Raw genomic sequence first — 13,220 nt, 5'->3', positions numbered from 1 at the left:
GGTAATTTCTCAGCCTACACAGATGCAAATGAGGTGATTCTTGATGCATTGGAAAGCTAACTCAAAGGGCTACAAGTTTTATGTTTTGGTCAAGAGCTAAATCAGCTTTTATCATCAAGAAAAGATCGGTTGAAGTTGGGCCAAAAACAGAGCAAGTGATCCACACTCGGATCCACTATTCATCCGAACCCTCGGTTGTTTCTGGGTTAGTGGAACCGAGCTCGGATCCATACGGATCCAAGGTACTGTAGCAGCTCGGATCACTGGTCAGAAAAGGCTGCTCTGTACGCGTAAAACCCAATTTCACCCCCACCAACTCACATTGGATGCTATACATGTGAGAAACATTCTCAGCTGTAAAAGGGAGATGTAATCCTCATTTCTTGACCACCTTTCATCATAAAAGAGCCAAATTCATTGCATTGAAGAAAATGGGGAATCCATAGCAGAAAATAGAGAGTGAGCTACGGGAGAAGCTGGAAGCTGCAGAAATGTAGCTCTTTCATCTTCCTAATATTAGTTTAGCTTAGTATAGAGTAGTGTAGCTTTTCCATTCTTGTTTATTATCTAGATTAGGATGAAGATGGAGGATGAAGAAGGCAAGGAAGAAAGCTCATGTGACAAGGGTTGTATTCCTTCCAAACTCTTTATCTTTTGTGTTTGATTCCAAGTTTAGTTAATATACAAGTTCTGGATTTTGTGTTCATTATGTGTTTCTAAAGTTTAAGCCTTGGGTTTGGTTGAACTTTCTATGATTGTTAGTGTTAATTGTTTGGTTATTTGATTGCTACGATTTGAGCAAGTTATTTAGCACTTTGGCTCTTTAAATCATGATTAATCTGGTACCATTGATTGTGATTATCTAAGGTGTTGTTTCTGCAATGAAAATTGAGATTTAACACTGGTTCAAGAAGTGCTAAACATAGGGAGTACACTCACGAAAGTAGAGGTGCACCTATGTGGTTTTTAGTGATTCATTTCATGTAATTTCACTGAAGAAATGAACTTGTAGCTAATTTCATAACCATGAGAATAGGTATGGAGTAGTTATAAGAATAATTGATTCACTACGAAAGTAGGATTCAAATGCATAAGGAAATTACACCATAATTAGCCTAGATGTAGTACTCAATGATCCAAATATAGCACTTGCATGAGTAGTTAGGGATACCACAACCCAAGGAGCTTTCATTTGTTATTTTCTTGCATAATTTGAGTAGGTTTTAATTTGTTATAATTCATTGATAGTCTAAATAATAGAGAAACTTTAGTAGTACCGGTAATTGCAATCTTCCTTGTGGGATCGACCCTTAATACCCTATACTCGCTCACGATTCGTATACTTGCGATAAATCGCGTGTGGGGTATTTAGGAGTTTATAAATGTAAAACTTGATTAGGATGAGCTTAATTGTATATGTATACTCCGCGCACGTCAAGTTTTTTCATTCTTATCATGTGATTTGTGACTTGTGTGGAGGTTATCATGCTACTAATACATGTATGCAAGTACAAAATGTGGATTATTATGATGAATTAGAGCATTACAATCCCTGTTTTGATCGATATAGTGCTAATTGGAGCAATTCTCCTGCTTATGGTTGGGATAATCAATGTGCATATAGTGATTTTCAAAATTTTTATGATTACCAACTTGAAAGTGTCCAATTCGAATCAAAACCATCTTGGGAGTTGGCAATAGAAAGGTTAGCTAATGCACCTCTACCTTGGGAGTTAGAAAGTGAACCATTAGCTAATGATTCTAATGCATCTTGGGAGCTAGCTGTAGAAAATTTTTCTAATCAATTTGATTTAGCCATAGAAAAGCTAGCAAATGCAACTTCCGACCGTTTTGATAGGATTGAGGAAAGAATAGATGAATTAGCTTCTCACTTTGGTAGAATACATGAGCAATTGAATGTATTGTGTGAAGTTATTTCTTCTAATAATGTGCAAAATGATCCTAGCATGAATGGTGGAAATGTTATATGTGAAAATGGGTTGCATTTTGATGAAAATGATGAATCTCAATTGTGTTTCAATGAGCAAATGTCCATTTCACATGATAATATCTTTGGAACTAACTTTGAACCTCAAGAGGCGAGTTTTAATGACTCATTTTTCACCCCTCTTGAGGAGTGCATTGAAAGTATAGGTTCTAAAGGTATTCCTGCCCAAGATACTCTTATGACATGTCCTTTGGTAAGTTCTCAAGTGGTGTATATTCAAGGTAATATCTATGAAACACTTGGGATAGGTAAGTCACTTTCATTTCTCACATCATTAGATCATGTGGCTTTGGCTATAAAGTCACCATTTAATGATCCACCACGGCCTAAAATGGTGGATTATTCGTTAACAAAGCCTCCTTGAAAAATAAGGTGAACTAGTCAAGCTATTGACTATAAAGAAGCGCTTATTGGGAGGCAACCCAATGTTTGTTTAAGTTTATGTTATTTTGGGGTGATTTTATGTTTAAAGTATGTGTTTGAGTTATTTTGTTATTTTTCATTTGTAGGTATTGGAAATGGAAGCAAAAGTGACCAAATGAGGTGAAAAAGGCGAAATTTGATCAAGGAACTCAACCCCTCGATTTGAGTAATAATTATTTTTGATTTGTTAGAAGGGGTTAAAATGCATATTTTGATCATTTTACATGTGCATGTATTGAGTATTTTAACAAACAAATGATCTATGATGCATTTTGAGTGTTGGGATACCAATGGTAATTTTTCAAAGTTGGCTTTCTGCAAAAATTGCGCAGAAGAAAACGCATTTGGGCTGAAAACGCGCCTTAGAATCGCGTTTTCCATAATCGCGTTTTCAATTCTGCGCCTATACTGAAGAAAACGCGCCTCAAAACGCGACATGAAGTCGCGTTTTCTACAAAAGTCGCGTTTTACGGCCTGATCAAAAATTGAAAACGCGACTTAAAATACGCGACTCCAAGTCGCGTTTTATAACACAGTCGCGTTTTCGATCCTGCAAGATATGTGAAGAAACGCGGCTTGGTGGCGCGTTTTGATGAGTCGCGTTTTCGGAGCAAAAAAAAAAAAAATGCAGATTCCTTGATTCTTTTTTTTCTTCTTTTCCTCATATATATTTTCTTGTACCTTCAGTTGCTTATTGTGTATTTTCTATAGGTACATCACCACCACAAAGGCTTAGGAATTACGGATCGCCGTTATATGTTTATTAAGCCTTTGTTATCACTTTTGTTTCTCATTTTCCATTTTTAGGTTTATATCACTAATGGTTACCAAATGGAACTCATGAAGCAATGAAGACAAGCGAACAACGTACCTTGAAGCTTCATATTCAATCACATCATAGGGGAGTATTACTTTCTTTATCTTGATTTTCCTTTTTACACATTGAGGACAATGTGTATGTTAAGTGTGGGGGGAGAATTGAGATTGTATATTGTATGTGATTGACGTATTAGTTGCAAATATTGGACTTGTGTTAAAATACAAAATTTTTCCAAAATCTTGTCCAAAATTGCAAACTTGCCTCAACAATTTTTAAATTTTTTCGATTTTATCCAAGGGGTAACAAGTTCCATACCATTAGTAGTTCAAAGTCCTTCTATATTTGAGATAAATATATGTGGTTTAAGCACTTCTTTTCTCATTTAACTTGGAAATGACTATTATGTGATTATAATTTTTGCATTTGTAGGAAAGTATATCTTTTAAAGTGGAGAAAATTATGCCTATATATTTTTTTTGCATATTTGATGAAATTTCTTCTCTTTATTGAATTTTATAAGTTAAGTGATAAATATGGTCAATAATTGCAATACTCTTCTCATGATTATGCTTTCGAGGGAATGTTATTATCTTTACTTTAAAAAAAAAATGAATGAAAAAAAAAATGAAGAAACAAAAGAAAAAGACAAAAATAGAATAAGATTTGTTCTACTCCAATGATTCTTGTACTTAGTAACCGGGTGTCTTCATCTAAAAATGTCGACTTTCGCGTAAAACGGTACTTGAATTAAGAGTATGCAAAACAACTTGAGTATGTGAAGTGTTGAGTAACCGGTGATCTTCATCTAAAAATGTCGATCCTCGCGTAAAAAGATACCTTCACAACTTAAGTAATATTTAGCTATATTATATAAATAAATCCCTCTTTAAAGTTAAATAAGAAGATGATCATGGGTTTAGAAAGCATATTATTGGCCATATGAGTTACTTGCGTATGAAATTGGTTAAGGATGAGAAATTGACTTGAATTTGTTATAATGGTGGTATAATTGGCTCTCCTTTATTCGATATTATGAGTACTTGAACTTAATTGAATAATTGCATAATGGTTATTTACTTTGTTTTGAGGAAATGAAGTTGAAATGCTACATATGTTTATTTTCAAATTTTGGATCATTGTTGGTTTGTATTTTTATTGCTTGAGGACAAGCAATGATTTAAGTGTGGGGGAGTTTGATAAGTGACTAATTTACGTAATAATTGTATGACATTTTATATTATTTTTAGTCACTTTAGTTATATTATTGGTAGAATATGAATCATTTTGGCTATAATTGGTGAAAAATGCTTTTAAGTGATTAAATGAGGTTTTTATCACTTTTTACTTGGATTTTGTGTATTTTGACAGTTTTGACATATTTGCGTATTTCGGCTATAACTTGAGCTACAATGATCGGATTAAGATGATTCTTGAACCAATTTGAAGATAAGAGATAGATCTACAACTTTGGTGAAGACATCTAAATCCAGTTTGAAGGTTTTCCAGGTCAAAATGCCGAATTACAATAGCAAATTTCTACTGGTCGAAACTGGAACAGGGCAATGAGCAGGTAAGGGTATTTCGGTAATTTCTCAGCCTACACAGATGCAAATGAGGTGATTCTTGATGCATTGGAAAGCTAACTCAAAGGGCTACAAGTTTTATGTTTTGGTCAAGAGCTAAATCAGCTTTTATCATCAAGAAAAGATCGGTTGAAGTTGGGCCAAAAACAGAGCAAGTGATCCACACTCGGATCCACTATTCATCCGAACCCTCGGTTGTTTCTGGGTTAGTGGAACCGAGCTCGGATCCATACGGATCCAAGGTACTGTAGCAGCTCGGATCACTGGTCAGAAAAGGCTGCTCTGTACGCGTAAAACCCAATTTCACCCCCACCAACTCACATTGGATGCTATACATGTGAGAAACATTCTCAGCTGTAAAAGGGAGATGTAATCCTCATTTCTTGACCACCTTTCATCATAAAAGAGCCAAATTCATTGCATTGAAGAAAATGGGGAATCCATAGCAGAAAATAGAGAGTGAGCTACGGGAGAAGCTGGAAGCTGCAGAAATGTAGCTCTTTCATCTTCCTAATATTAGTTTAGCTTAGTATAGAGTAGTGTAGCTTTTCCATTCTTGTTTATTATCTAGATTAGGATGAAGATGGAGGATGAAGAAGGCAAGGAAGAAAGCTCATGTGACAAGGGTTGTATTCCTTCCAAACTCTTTATCTTTTGTGTTTGATTCCAAGTTTAGTTAATATACAAGTTCTGGATTTTGTGTTCATTATGTGTTTCTAAAGTTTAAGCCTTGGGTTTGGTTGAACTTTCTATGATTGTTAGTGTTAATTGTTTGGTTATTTGATTGCTACGATTTGAGCAAGTTATTTAGCACTTTGGCTCTTTAAATCATGATTAATCTGGTACCATTGATTGTGATTATCTAAGGTGTTGTTTCTGCAATGAAAATTGAGATTTAACACTGGTTCAAGAAGTGCTAAACATAGGGAGTACACTCACGAAAGTAGAGGTGCACCTATGTGGTTTTTAGTGATTCATTTCATGTAATTTCACTGAAGAAATGAACTTGTAGCTAATTTCATAACCATGAGAATAGGTATGGAGTAGTTATAAGAATAATTGATTCACTACGAAAGTAGGATTCAAATGCATAAGGAAATTACACCATAATTAGCCTAGATGTAGTACTCAATGATCCAAATATAGCACTTGCATGAGTAGTTAGGGATACCACAACCCAAGGAGCTTTCATTTGTTATTTTCTTGCATAATTTGAGTAGGTTTTAATTTGTTATAATTCATTGATAGTCTAAATAATAGAGAAACTTTAGTAGTACCGGTAATTGCAATCTTCCTTGTGGGATCGACCCTTAATACCCTATACTCGCTCACGATTCGTATACTTGCGATAAATCGCGTGTGGGGTATTTAGGAGTTTATAAATGTAAAACTTGATTAGGATGAGCTTAATTGTATATGTATACTCCGCGCACGTCAAGTTTTTTCATTCTTATCATGTGATTTGTGACTTGTGTGGAGGTTATCATGCTACTAATACATGTATGCAAGTACAAAATGTGGATTATTATGATGAATTAGAGCATTACAATCCCTGTTTTGATCGATATAGTGCTAATTGGAGCAATTCTCCTGCTTATGGTTGGGATAATCAATGTGCATATAGTGATTTTCAAAATTTTTATGATTACCAACTTGAAAGTGTCCAATTCGAATCAAAACCATCTTGGGAGTTGGCAATAGAAAGGTTAGCTAATGCACCTCTACCTTGGGAGTTAGAAAGTGAACCATTAGCTAATGATTCTAATGCATCTTGGGAGCTAGCTGTAGAAAATTTTTCTAATCAATTTGATTTAGCCATAGAAAAGCTAGCAAATGCAACTTCCGACCGTTTTGATAGGATTGAGGAAAGAATAGATGAATTAGCTTCTCACTTTGGTAGAATACATGAGCAATTGAATGTATTGTGTGAAGTTATTTCTTCTAATAATGTGCAAAATGATCCTAGCATGAATGGTGGAAATGTTATATGTGAAAATGGGTTGCATTTTGATGAAAATGATGAATCTCAATTGTGTTTCAATGAGCAAATGTCCATTTCACATGATAATATCTTTGGAACTAACTTTGAACCTCAAGAGGCGAGTTTTAATGACTCATTTTTCACCCCTCTTGAGGAGTGCATTGAAAGTATAGGTTCTAAAGGTATTCCTGCCCAAGATACTCTTATGACATGTCCTTTGGTAAGTTCTCAAGTGGTGTATATTCAAGGTAATATCTATGAAACACTTGGGATAGGTAAGTCACTTTCATTTCTCACATCATTAGATCATGTGGCTTTGGCTATAAAGTCACCATTTAATGATCCACCACGGCCTAAAATGGTGGATTATTCGTTAACAAAGCCTCCTTGAAAAATAAGGTGAACTAGTCAAGCTATTGACTATAAAGAAGCGCTTATTGGGAGGCAACCCAATGTTTGTTTAAGTTTATGTTATTTTGGGGTGATTTTATGTTTAAAGTATGTGTTTGAGTTATTTTGTTATTTTTCATTTGTAGGTATTGGAAATGGAAGCAAAAGTGACCAAATGAGGTGAAAAAGGCGAAATTTGATCAAGGAACTCAACCCCTCGATTTGAGTAATAATTATTTTTGATTTGTTAGAAGGGGTTAAAATGCATATTTTGATCATTTTACATGTGCATGTATTGAGTATTTTAACAAACAAATGATCTATGATGCATTTTGAGTGTTGGGATACCAATGGTAATTTTTCAAAGTTGGCTTTCTGCAAAAATTGCGCAGAAGAAAACGCATTTGGGCTGAAAACGCGCCTTAGAATCGCGTTTTCCATAATCGCGTTTTCAATTCTGCGCCTATACTGAAGAAAACGCGCCTCAAAACGCGACATGAAGTCGCGTTTTCTACAAAAGTCGCGTTTTACGGCCTGATCAAAAATTGAAAACGCGACTTAAAATACGCGACTCCAAGTCGCGTTTTATAACACAGTCGCGTTTTCGATCCTGCAAGATATGTGAAGAAACGCGGCTTGGTGGCGCGTTTTGATGAGTCGCGTTTTCGGAGCAAAAAAAAAAAAATGCAGATTCCTTGATTCTCTTTTTTCTTCTTTTCCTCATATATATTTTCTTGTACCTTCAGTTGCTTATTGTGTATTTTCTATAGGTACATCACCACCACAAAGTCTTAGGAATTACGGATCGCCGTTATATGTTTATTAAGCCTTTGTTATCACTTTTGTTTCTCATTTTCCATTTTTAGGTTTATATCACTAATGGTTACCAAATGGAACTCATGAAGCAATGAAGACAAGCGAACAACGTACCTTGAAGCTTCATATTCAATCACATCATAGGGGAGTATTACTTTCTTTATCTTGATTTTCCTTTTTACACATTGAGGACAATGTGTATGTTAAGTGTGGGGGGAGAATTGAGATTGTATATTGTATGTGATTGACGTATTAGTTGCAAATATTGGACTTGTGTTAAAATTCAAAATTTTTCCAAAATCTTGTCCAAAATTGCAAACTTGCCTCAACAATTTTTAAATTTTTTCGATTTTATCCAAGGGGTAACAAGTTCCATACCATTAGTAGTTCAAAGTCCTTCTATATTTGAGATAAATATATGTGGTTTAAGCACTTCTTTTCTCATTTAACTTGGAAATGACTATTATGTGATTATAATTTTTGCATTTGTAGGAAAGTATATCTTTTAAAGTGGAGAAAATTATGCCTATATATTTTTTTTGCATATTTGATGAAATTTCTTCTCTTTATTGAATTTTATAAGTTAAGTGATAAATATGGTCAATAATTGCAATACTCTTCTCATGATTATGCTTTCGAGGGAATGTTATTATCTTTACTTTAAAAAAAAATGAATGAAAAAAAAAATGAAGAAACAAAAGAAAAAGACAAAAATAGAATAAGATTTGTTCTACTCCAATGATTCTTGTACTTAGTAACCGGGTGTCTTCATTTAAAAATGTCGACTTTCGCGTAAAACGGTACTTGAATTAAGAGTATGCAAAACAACTTGAGTATGTGAAGTGTTGAGTAACCGGTGATCTTCATCTAAAAATGTCGATCCTCGCGTAAAAAGATACCTTCACAACTTAAGTAATATTTAGCTATATTATATAAATAAATCCCTCTTTAAAGTTAAATAAGAAGATGATCATGGGTTTAGAAAGCATATTATTGGCCATATGAGTTACTTGCGTATGAAATTGGTTAAGGATGAGAAATTGACTTGAATTTGTTATAATGGTGGTATAATTGGCTCTCCTTTATTCGATATTATGAGTACTTGAACTTAATTGAATAATTGCATAATGGTTATTTACTTTGTTTTGAGGAAATGAAGTTGAAATGCTACATATGTTTATTTTCAAATTTTGGATCATTGTTGGTTTGTATTTTTATTGCTTGAGGACAAGCAATGATTTAAGTGTGGGGGAGTTTGATAAGTGACTAATTTACGTAATAATTGTATGACATTTTATATTATTTTTAGTCACTTTAGTTATATTATTGGTAGAATATGAATCATTTTGGCTATAATTGGTGAAAAATGCTTTTAAGTGATTAAATGAGGTTTTTATCACTTTTTACTTGGATTTTGTGTATTTTGACAGTTTTGACATATTTGCGTATTTCGGCTATAACTTGAGCTACAATGATCGGATTAAGATGATTCTTGAACCAATTTGAAGATAAGAGATAGATCTACAACTTTGGTGAAGACATCTAAATCCAGTTTGAAGGTTTTCCAGGTCAAAATGCCGAATTACAATAGCAAATTTCTACTGGTCGAAACTGGAACAGGGCAATGAGCAGGTAAGGGTATTTCGGTAATTTCTCAGCCTACACAGATGCAAATGAGGTGATTCTTGATGCATTGGAAAGCTAACTCAAAGGGCTACAAGTTTTATGTTTTGGTCAAGAGCTAAATCAGCTTTTATCATCAAGAAAAGATCGGTTGAAGTTGGGCCAAAAACAGAGCAAGTGATCCACACTCGGATCCACTATTCATCCGAACCCTCGGTTGTTTCTGGGTTAGTGGAACCGAGCTCGGATCCATACGGATCCGAGGTACTGTAGCAGCTCGGATCACTGGTCAGAAAAGGCTGCTCTGTACGCGTAAAACTCAATTTCACCCCCACCAACTCACATTGGATGCTATACATGTGAGAAACATTCCCAGCTGTAAAAGGGAGATGTAATCCTCATTTCTTGACCACCTTTCATCATAAAAGAGCCAAATTCATTGCATTGAAGAAAATGGGGAATCCATAGCAGAAAATAGAGAGTGAGCTACGGGAGAAGCTGGAAGCTGCAGAAATGTAGCTCTTTCATCTTCCTAGTATTAGTTTAGCTTAGTATAGAGTAGTGTAGCTTTTCCATTCTTTTTTATTATCTAGATTAGGATGAAGATGGAGGATGAAGAAGGCAAGGAAGAAAGCTCATGTGACAAGGGTTGTATTCCTTCCAAACTCTTTATCTTTTGTGTTTGATTCCAAGTTTAGTTAATATACAAGTTCTGGATTTTGTGTTCATTATGTGTTTCTAAAGTTTAAGCCTTGGGTTTGGTTGAACTTTCTATGATTGTTAGTGTTAATTGTTTGGTTATTTGATTGCTACGATTTGAGCAAGTTATTTAGCACTTTGGCTCTTTAAATCATGATTAATCTGGTACCATTGATTGTGATTATCTAAGGTGTTGTTTCTGCAATGAAAATTTAGATTTAACACTGGTTCAAGAAGTGCTAAACATAGGGAGTACACTCACGAAAGTAGAGGTGCACCTATGTGGTTTTTAGTGATTCATTTCATGTAATTTCACTGAAGAAATGAACTTGTAGCTAATTTCATAACCATGAGAATAGGTATGGAGTAGTTATAAGAATAATTGATTCACTACGAAAGTAGGATTCAAATGCATAAGGAAATTACACCATAATTAGCCTAGATGTAGTACTCAATGATCCAAATATAGCACTTGCATGAGTAGTTAGGGATACCACAACCCAAGGAGCTTTCATTTGTTATTTTCTTGCATAATTTGAGTAGGTTTTAATTTTTTATAATTCATTGATAGTCTAAATAATAGAGAAACTTTAGTAGTACCGGTAATTGCAATCTTCCTTGTGGGATCGACCCTTAATACCCTATACTCGCTCACGATTCGTATACTTGCGATAAATCGCGTGTGGGGTATTTAGGAGTTTATAAATGTAAAACTTGATTAGGATGAGCTTAATTGTATATGTATACTCCGCGCACGTCACTATCCTTGGAACACAGTGAAGTGGTTCAATCTGGTATTGGGTAAAAGACATGTTCCAAAGTTTGCTTTTATACTTTGGTTGGCTATAAAGGAGCGATTGATGACTATAGATAGGCTTTGCACGTGAAGTGCTGTTAATATGTCTCCATTATGTGTGTTGTGTGACTCTAGAAATGAGTCTATAGGGCATTTGTTTTTCAACTGTCATTTTTTCACATTGTTTATGGGATAAAGTCCAAAGAATGCGCTTACTCTATTGAGGTAGTATGAGTTGGCAGTAGGAAATATTATGATGGAGCACACATACTTGCTCTGATTCATTTTTTGCTAAGGACAGAAGGCTGATCTTTGGTAACAACTGTTTGGTATTTGTTGCAGGTGAGGAATAAATGAATCTTCTAGCAATCCAATACGTCTAAGCTACAAGTAGTTGCAGCAGTGGTTCGTCTGATTCAGTGTGTATATCTCTCATGGTCAAAGACTCCTAGAACAAAAGAAAATCTGAAAATTGCATTAGAATGGAGGCTCGACCAAGAATTATACAAATCGTTTTGAATTGCACACAACTACTACACTTGTGAGACCCTTGATCCAAAACTAGTGATGTTAAAAACATCAATTGTTTAGGCCAAATTATAGTTTCTCAAAATTATTAATAGGCAATACCTAATCCAAATTGATGTTTTTAACCCCACTAGTTTTTGCACAAATTGAGTTGTGTGCAATTTAAAATAATTTGTGTAATCCTCATTACATTTGGTATAAATATGTACAGTTTTGGTGTAATCGCCAATAGTATAACTTGGATACAAATTTATATTTATTAACTCATACAACTAAATTAATTATTACACTAAAATTATACGTATTTACATCAAATATAGTGAGAATTATACGAATGAGCTAGTTTGAATTGGACATGTGAGACTCTTGATCAACTAGTTTTTGTATATGGTGAACTCACACTTAATTAGGTTCAAAGATACCTTGAATCCTTACTTACCTTGACTGGAAAGTAAGATCAATTTCCATGAGAGATACAAGTAGTATAAGCAAACTGATGTCAATTAATCATATGCATCCTAGATAAGAATCCTTTTTTTTTTCATGTATAATGAAGGTGCTTTAGCGTAATTTACATAGAACTAGGTCAAAAGAATCAGATTCCATTTGTCTTTTAATTCTTGTACTAATCTTTGATTGGTTTCTAGATTCATAATTGGAGGAATATGGAACAAAATTTTCTCCTTGAACAAAATTTTAATTCCATCAATTCAAAATTTAAAAGTTTCTCACATTGATCTGCTTGAACCCGTTCGATGTTTTATATTGCTCAATCAAATGCTTAAGAAGCACAATATTCAACTATTTTAAAGGCATTGTGTTTATTGATTTATTTATTTATTTTTGACCAGTTATTCCCGTGCCCAAAATATCTCTTCATGGGCTACTGTTCCACAGTTCTTAGTAGTTCAATCAGGGATGGATGTAAGCAGTTATTCAATCTCTTTGGACATGCAAACTTTATTGCCTGTCTAATTCGTCTTGTTTTCAATCTCTGGATATAAATTAAGTGAGAAACCACAGGTTTCTTTCAGGCTGGAACAGTTCAATAATGGAAGGAAAGGCCAAATCAGGACCAAAAGTGCTGATTTTCTAAGCTTCTTCCTATTAGAAAAGGGATTAAGGACGGTGCCTAAGTGATCTTACAAGAAAATTGGATCATGATATATTCTGGGACAATGAAAGGCCGTTTTACATGAATCAGAGAACAAAAGGGATGAACTATAAAGAAATGATCTTGTATATTACCTACTTTATAGCTAGTGGGCAAAGTAAAGTGCAAAAAAACTAGCAACATTATCAATTTTTGGTTCTTTTTCTGTACATCATTCTTAATGATTAGCAAGTTAAGTTAGGCTCCTCAAGGAAGGAAAAGAAAAAAAAAACTCTAGGTTTGACTAGTGATTAACTTAACCTTCACTCAAATGATTTCCTTTGTGCCAATCAGGCAATAAGACGATTATGTGTGACACATCGCATTGAATTATTATTGTCGAAGGCTATAGAAGCCAAACATAATTAAACTTGTACAGATTTAATCTTTATTATATTCA

Source organism: Coffea arabica, chromosome 5e (genome assembly GCF_036785885.1).
Source record: "Coffea arabica cultivar ET-39 chromosome 5e, Coffea Arabica ET-39 HiFi, whole genome shotgun sequence".
NCBI classification, from domain to species: domain Eukaryota; kingdom Viridiplantae; phylum Streptophyta; class Magnoliopsida; order Gentianales; family Rubiaceae; genus Coffea; species Coffea arabica.
This window is presented reverse-complemented; position numbering follows the sequence as displayed.